Source organism: Cetorhinus maximus, chromosome 11 (assembly GCF_964194155.1).
Source record: "Cetorhinus maximus chromosome 11, sCetMax3.hap1.1, whole genome shotgun sequence".
NCBI classification, from domain to species: Eukaryota; Metazoa; Chordata; class Chondrichthyes; order Lamniformes; family Cetorhinidae; genus Cetorhinus; species Cetorhinus maximus.
This window is the reverse complement of record NC_135889.1, coordinates 335052-343141: the sequence shown is the minus strand read 5'-3', so window position 1 is coordinate 343141 and position 8090 is coordinate 335052. Positions and strand designations below refer to the sequence as shown.

General features: G+C 46.1%; 1 non-coding gene across 1 annotated transcript; it reads left to right on the top strand.

Annotated features, from left to right (window-relative positions):
* Window positions 1–3629: 3629 nt before the first annotated feature.
* Window positions 3630–3701, top strand: trnag-ucc (transfer RNA glycine (anticodon UCC)). The gene has a single exon. It is a non-coding gene; the product is annotated as a tRNA-Gly (tRNA).
* Window positions 3702–8090: the final 4389 nt, after the last annotated feature.

Sequence of the window (8090 nt, the reverse complement as noted above, 5' to 3'; positions counted from 1 at the left end):
ATTCTAATATCTGCCTCAATGTTGTTTCGAGAGTGTATTATTTTTCTTATTGTCGGTTTGGTTTGTGACGTTTCTTTCTTTATTCTCCATGTTACATTTGGGCCGTTGCTATGCTGCCACTCCCACCTCACCTGGACACACCTTTTATTTCCTTATTATACTCCCATCACCTGGACACACCTTTTCTTCCCTTATTATACTCCCACAGTCACAAAAGCTCGGAAATGTTACAACGCAGGAGAAGGTCATTCGATCCATCGTGTCTGAATGAGCAATTCACTTAGTGCCATTCCCCGCCTTCTCCCCGTATGGACGGTCTTCCTTTCGAGATAACAATCTCACTCCCTTCTTTATGCTTCCCTCGAACCTACATTCACCACAATGTCAGGCGTCAGGCGGTGCATTCCAGAACTTAACCACTTTCTGCGACAAAAAAATATGTTTTTTTCGTCGTGTCTCTTTTGCTTTATTTCAAACAACTACTTTAAAGCTGCGCTAGCTCGAACTTGATCATTTCACGGATGGGAACATTTGCTTCCCATCCAACCTTTACAGACCTTTCGCGATCTTCAATCCCTCTAGCAAATCTCTTCTCAACCTTCCTTTCTCCCAGGGAATCAGTCCTAACTTCTCCAATCTATCTTCACAACTGAAGCTCCTCATCCTAGGAAACATTCTCGTGAACATTTTCTGCCTTCCTTCCAACATCCTTCACATTTTCACATCCTTCCAAAAGGGAAGCGCCCAGAACCGGGCGGGATGCACCAGCTGAGGCTGAACCAGAGCCTTCTATATATCTTGTTTATCTTATTCCCATTACAACACTCTTTGAGTTTTAGTGCCGTGAAATCCATTGCCTCCTGCCCTCTCAGACAATCACTTTCGAAGTGACCCCATAAACATCGGATCAGACCTAAGCTGTACAGGCCTTCCACATCCAGTTGTGAATAGTGGTGGACAATTAAACACTGACTGGACAAGGAAGCTCCACAAATAAATGATGGCCTTACCAGCGGTTTTCACATCCATGAAGCAACAATAAAAAAACTGTCAATGTATTCCGGGAATGGCAGCAATCCTACCCCGGGGTCCTATTCCAGTCACTGTTGAAAGGGTTCCATAGTGGCCCAATCCGCTTCTTCGACACTTTGACGGATACCACAAGGCCACCCTCTGTTTCACTCAGATTCATGTCAAGGACAGTTTCCAGTTGGCATGGAACAGGGGAACAAACTTTATTAAAATAAATTGTAGTTGATGGAGATGCCTTTAAAGCCTTGGTTTTTTGCCAGAATTACTTCTCAAACCCCTTGAGACATTCGTGGATTAATCCGTAATATCCCTGTTTGTGAAGGTTTGTGCGCCGGATCAAGATCAAAGAGCAAAAGAAAATCGGATGTCCTCTGTAACTTCTGCTCTAACCCAGAAACGTTTATCATTCGATTAACCATACAAACCCGTTAGTTCATTAGAATGATCTGAAGAGGAAGAGATGCTTCTGCACAACTGTGCGCGCTCGCTTTAAAGGGAATTTCGATCCTATCGTTCTTCTTTATATTCACATGTCATTCTAAATGCTTCCCTCTGACTTAAAAATGCTCAGCTCTTTGTCTGGTTAATTTGAAAAAAAGGCAAAAGCGCCATTGAAATTAGAACTCAGCATTGCCTGCATTACTGATACAAGATATCACGCACCAAACTACAGCGCAAAGTTATAAACGGCACCAGGCTGCGATGTTTTGAACCATATTCCACTATTTGGTGTAAACTCATTGGGAATTCTTCATCTGCTATGGGGCTGGGTGGCAGCGAGAATTGAGAATTTTCAGGAAGGGAAATTAAGGCAGATATTCAACCAGTAAGTTCTGGAATGTTTGAGAAGCCGGGAGACACATGATAAACCTGCTCCTATTTCTCATGTTCTTACAGACACCACACAGAGGAAACACCAGGGTTATATCGAACTTGGAGTGGAAGCAGTGCTGATTCACCAGTGGGATTCCGGAGTTCAGTAGTTTACTTTTGGAGTTCAAGTTTCCTCATCCTAGATTCGTGTAATCATAGAATGGGCTGTTTGGCCCATCGTGTCTGTGCTGGCTCTTTGCAGGAGAAATTATTCTACTATCATTTCCCCGCCTTTTCCCTGATCCCTGCACACTTTCTTTTTCTTTTCAGGGATTCAAGTTTTCCTATTGCCTTGATTTACAGAGTTTATTTTTCCTTCTTCATTATGTCTGTCTTCAGTACTTTCCCCTTCGCAGGTGAGATGAGAGTGGCTGACCTCGACATCAAGACAGCTTTTGTCCGAGTGCATCGTCAAGGATCCCGAACACAACAGGAGTTAATGGGAAGCAGGGAGAAAACGTTCCACTGGTTGGAGTCATAACCACCACAAAGGTAAGTTGTTGTTGGAGGTCAATCATCTAAGTTACAGGACATCACTGCAGGAGTTCCTCAGGGTAGACACCTCGGCCTAAACACCTTCAGCTGCTTCATCAATGACTTTCCCTCCATCATAAGGTCAGAAGTGCGGATGTTCACTGATGATGGCACAATGTTCAGCACCATTCGAAAATCCTCACACACTGAAGCAGTCCATGTCCAAATGCATCAAGACCAGGACAATATCCAGGCTTGGGTTGACAAGTGGCAAGTAACATTCGTGCCGCACAAGTGCCAGGCAATGACCATCTCCAACAAGAGAGGATCTAGTCATTGCTCCTTGAGTCCAATGGCATTGTCATTACTGATTCTCTCATGATCAAAATCCTGGGATACCATTGGCCAGAAACTGAACTGGACAAGCCATACAAATGCAGTGGCAGCAAGACAGGTTAGAGGCGAGGAACCCTGCGGCGAGTAACTCACCTGATGACTCCCCAAAGACTGTCCTCCATCTACATGGCACAAGTCAAGAGTGTGTTTGAATACTCTCCACTGGCCTGGATGAGTGCAGCAACAACCCTCCAGAAGCTTGACACCATCCAGCAGAAGATAACCCGCTTCACTGGCACTCTATCCACCCAACATCCCTCCACCACAAGAGTACAGTAGCAGCAGTGTACTTCATCCAGCTGATGCAATGTAGGAACTCACCAAGGCTCCTTGGACAGCAAATTCCAAACCCACGAACACTGCCATCTAGAAGAAGAAGGGCAGCAGATGCACAGGAACGCCGCTACTTTGGAGTTCCCCTCCAACCCTCACACCATTCTGACCTGGAAATATATCGCCGTTCCTTCACTACCTCTGGATCAATACCCTAGAAATACCCCACCCCCCACAGCTAACGGCACTGTGGGTGTACCTACACCACGTGGAATGGACAAGGCAGCTCAGCAGCACTTTCTCAAGGGCAACTAGGGATGAGATTTTATTCTCAACACATTGACAACCGTGCTTGATGCTGACCTGGTCTAAAATTCTGCATTCCCTCCCTAAACTACTCCACTTCTCCAGCTCCTTCTAAGCTTTAAGATGTTCTTTAAAAACTTCCGCTTTGACCAAGCTTTTGTCATCTGATCTAATATCTCCTTCTGTGGCTCGGCATCATTTTTGCTTCATTTGTAATTATAACCCTCTTGTTATGAGTTTTGTGACTTATCGCTATGTACTTATGCTGGCAGTTAGCGATGGTGGTATAGTGGTGAGCATAGTTGCCTTCCAAGCAGTTGACCCGGTTTCGATTCCCGGCTGTCGCAGTCTCTTGGTTTTTAAACCTCTCAATCAGAAACCCCAAGCTTGAAGCTGAATTTGAACCGTTTCGGTGAGATTTTGCTCCGAACACACGGGCGGGTTTAATAGAAATATAATTATTTCCCACCTCCACTTATCTTCCATTTAAAAGGTAACTCAAATGTATTCCTTCTTGGTGATAATGAAGGTTGTCCCTGAGCTGTGGTGTGGAGCCGGGATAGAATTACTCGGATTTGTTAAATTCACCGATTCTCTGAATATTTTCACTCTGCTGCTTCCAATTTCTTATTTGAATATCGATTGCTGCGCAGGGATTGTTTTATTGTTCATAAAGTGACAGACTGCTCACGCTGGGAATCTGAAATAATAATAGAAGGTGCTGGAAAAACTCAGCAGGTCCTGCAGCATCTGTGGAGACAGGATATGGGGTTTCACATTTCACCTTGATTGAAGATTTAACGAATAGACCCGTTATCGAAGCTTTGAAACTGCCGGAGCTACTCAGTTCTCCCAGTATTTTCCATTAGAATCATAGAATGGCTACATCACTGAAAGAGGCTATTCGGGCAGTCTAATCTGTGCTGGCCCTCTAAATGAACAATTCACCCAATGCCACTCCCCGTAACCCTGCAGTGCTTTCCTATACCAGTGAGTGCGCATGGATTCTATAAATACGTCTCTGGTACCGTCTGCGATTGTGGAATTGATTCTGTAAATATCAGTCTCTGATACTGTCTGTAATTGTGGGATTGATTCGATCAATTTCAGTCCCTGGCACTATCTGCGAGTATGGGATTGATTCTGTAAATATCAGTCTCTGATACTGTCTGTAATTGTGGGATTGATTCGATCAATTTCAGCCCCTGGCACTATCTGCGAGTATGGGATTGATTCGATGAACATCAGTCTTTGGTACCATCGGTGGGTGTGGGATTGATTCTGTAAATATCAATCTCTGTTACTAGCTGTGGGTGTGGGATTGATTCTGTAAATATCAATCTCTGTTACTAGCTGTGAGTGTGGAATTGATTCTGTATCTATCCGTCTCCGACTCACGAACAAGCAGTGTTCGGTGTGGGACTAAATACCTCATGCGTGGTCTTCCGCTGCAAATCAGTAACTGAAATCAACATTTTCTGCAATTCACTTTGATCAGCATCTAAACATAAAAACTGGAGATGGGGTAACGGTCAGAGAACAATGAAAAATCGGACTTGTCCTTTTAGAAAGCTCAATTTGGGATCATTCCCCACAGGTCATTTGCTGTTTACGATCCCATCTTCACAAAGGAATCCTGCAGAAACATAGGAGGAGTGAGGGGGCTAGCGAGTTTGCTGGGACTGTGCAATAGTTAATACTTACTCACCTCTGGAGTGAGAATTAAACGGAAAGATTTAGTTGATTTTATGATTTCAGTAGGAAAGTAGAGAACATGTCAGCGAATGGGTGAGAGTGCGATCGCAGCAGCAATAAAAGAGGTTTAAGTCGAGACTGAGGCTTTTTCAGCGAATGAGACGTTTGCAAAAGCAACCATTCTGGTCTGAGACAGGAAGGATCTAGCTTGGGACTCTGGACTGTCCTATTTTCAATGGTATTGTAGAGTTTAGCAGCACACAGAAACCAAATGATTCGTGCACTAGGACACCCAAACTCCTTTGCATCTCAGAGCTCTGCAATCTCTCACCGGTTGGATTATGTGCCTCTTTTTTGTCCGTCCTGTCAAAATGGACAACCTGACGTTTTACTACTTTCTACTCCATTCGCCATGTCTTTGTCCAATCACGTAACATATCTAGATGCTTACGCCCTCTTCACAACTTACTTTCCGACCTACAATTGCGTCGTACTTACTTTACAGCCTTGCCGCATGTTGAAGTCTCATTTGTCACTTTTAGAGTGTTGTGAACGGAGAGTTATTCCCGCCGGTAATTTTTGAAAGCGACAGCAGAACGAACCACAATTTATACAGGATTTTAAAACATGAACATTTCACCAGCTGTAATTCACCTGCCTTCTCCCCGCAACCCCGCACATTGTTAATTCTCCAATCATCATCTAATCCCCTCTTGCTTCGGGACAGGGAGTGGGAATGCAGCCTGTGTCTGGGACGGTCAGTATTAGAGGAATGGCCTCTGCACCTCGCAGACATACCGAAGTGGTCACATTAAAAATCCTTTGTGTTGTCCGGAGGCCACTCCCCCAGTACCTGCTGCTCCCAGGGGCATTTCCACATCCTGTGCTGGCCGGTGCCCCTTTTCTACTTGTGATCGGTAAGTGAAGAAGTTCCATGTGGGTCAGGAGTGAGCAGGACCGAGAATGCGAGAGGTTGGAGCCGGGAGAGGCCGCAACGTTTGAAATTGGGCGCGGGTGAAGGGCGAGGCCGGAACCAGGTGGATCCCGAGAGAGGGAGGAGTGCCGAATGCAAACAATTATTGTGATGTTGGGGAAGGGGAGTCAGGGCGGCATGGAGACGGGGGAGGGGGAGTCAGGCCAGCATGAAGACGGGGGAGGGGGAGTCAGGGCGGCATGGAGACGGGGGAGGGGGATCCAGGACGGCATGAAGACGGGGGAGGGGGAATCAGGCCAGCATGGAGACGGGGGAGGGGGATCCAGGACGGCATGAAGACGGGGGAGGGGGTTCCAGGACGGCATGGAGACGGGGGAGGGGGAATCAGGCCAGCATGGAGACGGGGGAGGGGGATCCAGGACGGCATGGTGATAGAGGGTGGGAGGAGGGAAGCATGACCGGCATGGAGTTGTTTTTAGTGGGGGAGGCGGGTGAGAGGGGGGAAGAACTGGCTTGAAACAACTACCCTGATTTTTTTCGGATATTCTTTAAAATAAATGGCCCGTTAACCTAATCTTTCCGGGTTTAAGGGCTGTGACATTGGGAGAATTCTCTGCTTCATCCTCCGAATGTGATCTTTAGGGAGACGGGGCACATTCCTGCTGCAGTTTGAAACCTCCTCCACATGATGAGGCCGCTAGTAATGCAGCACTCGGCCCTGTGCTGAGTCAGCCCGCATGGTGCACCCTGGGCTAGAAATTGGACTCCCTGCTTTCGGGATGGAGAGAAAATAAAATATGACCGCAGGCCAGTCCTCACCACAAGGGGACCTGCAAAACCTCCAGCACATTCGGGAGATGATCCTCGCTACATGTTTATCTCAACCACGGAACTCTCTTCATCTGCCGCTCGTGCTTTATTCAAGAATTGTTTCAGTTTCCACCCTTTCTCAGTGACATCCCCGCATTGGGAGATGTTTTCTTCAACTTAGTTTAGAGTGGACAAAATGTCCACTTGAGGTTTAATAATTACACCCAAATGAAAATGGTCTAGAAACATCTGCATTCCAATAGAGATCAAACAAATCTCTAGATTGGTATAGTCACCAATCTTTGTTATAAACTGCTCCCAGATCTTATTGCTTCCCGCCACTAATTTTCAGTCTTTTCTGACCATTGCTACCATTCTGACCATTGACCATTCTCACTCCCTCAGCAGGTTCCTATCAGGCTTTGCCCACTATTATTACCGTCCCTGTCGGCCATCTGGACATCAATGACCTTATTGCTGCCGGGCACTCGGCGTCCCCGGCAGATCCAGCCGCAGCGACCCGAAAGTTATGTCTGGTTTTCTGGATCGCGGAGCTGCTGACCAGGATCGAGCCGCTGTCTGCGGTGAGCGACAAGAAGGATCGAGAGGAAGGTGGGGGCGCGCACTGTCAAATAGAAGGGGCGATGGAAGGTCTTGGGGCAAATTTTGAGATTAAGCGGTAAGATTTGTTCTTTATTTTCTCCGACTGTAACATCGAGAGGCCGCAGTGACAGGGAAAAGTGAGGTTATTGAATAGGCCTGGGGTCATGGTGAACAACGTAGAGTGTAAAACTAGCCAGAAAACTGCTTAAAAAATCACTCTGCACAATCATTTATTCAATACCTCCGATTAGACGTGCATGTATAGGTCAAACTCGACCATTTCATTTTTTGTAAAGATACTAATGTTTATTTTGCAACCTGAGCCAAGCGTTCGAAGGAATGTTTACAAAATCTTTCGCTATGTCCTCATTAAGTCACGATCAACACCCAAAACTAACAAAAATACAAAATAAAGGCCCAGCCCCCACAAGAAGACAAACCTAAGGTCCAATAATGTTTTAGAAAATGTTTAAATGTGACTTCAAAATAGTCTGGAGGAAATGTGATGAAGCAAAGAGTTTAAGCACGCTGCCCCCGGTTCCGTCGTGCAATCTGGGTGTCTTTGGGCATTACGGTCACTCTTTTAGCATGGATGGCACACAGGTTGGTGTCCTCAAACAGGCCAACCAAGTAGGTCTCTCTGGCTTCCTGAAATGCTCCAATTGCCGCACTCTAAAACCTCAGGTCAGTTTCG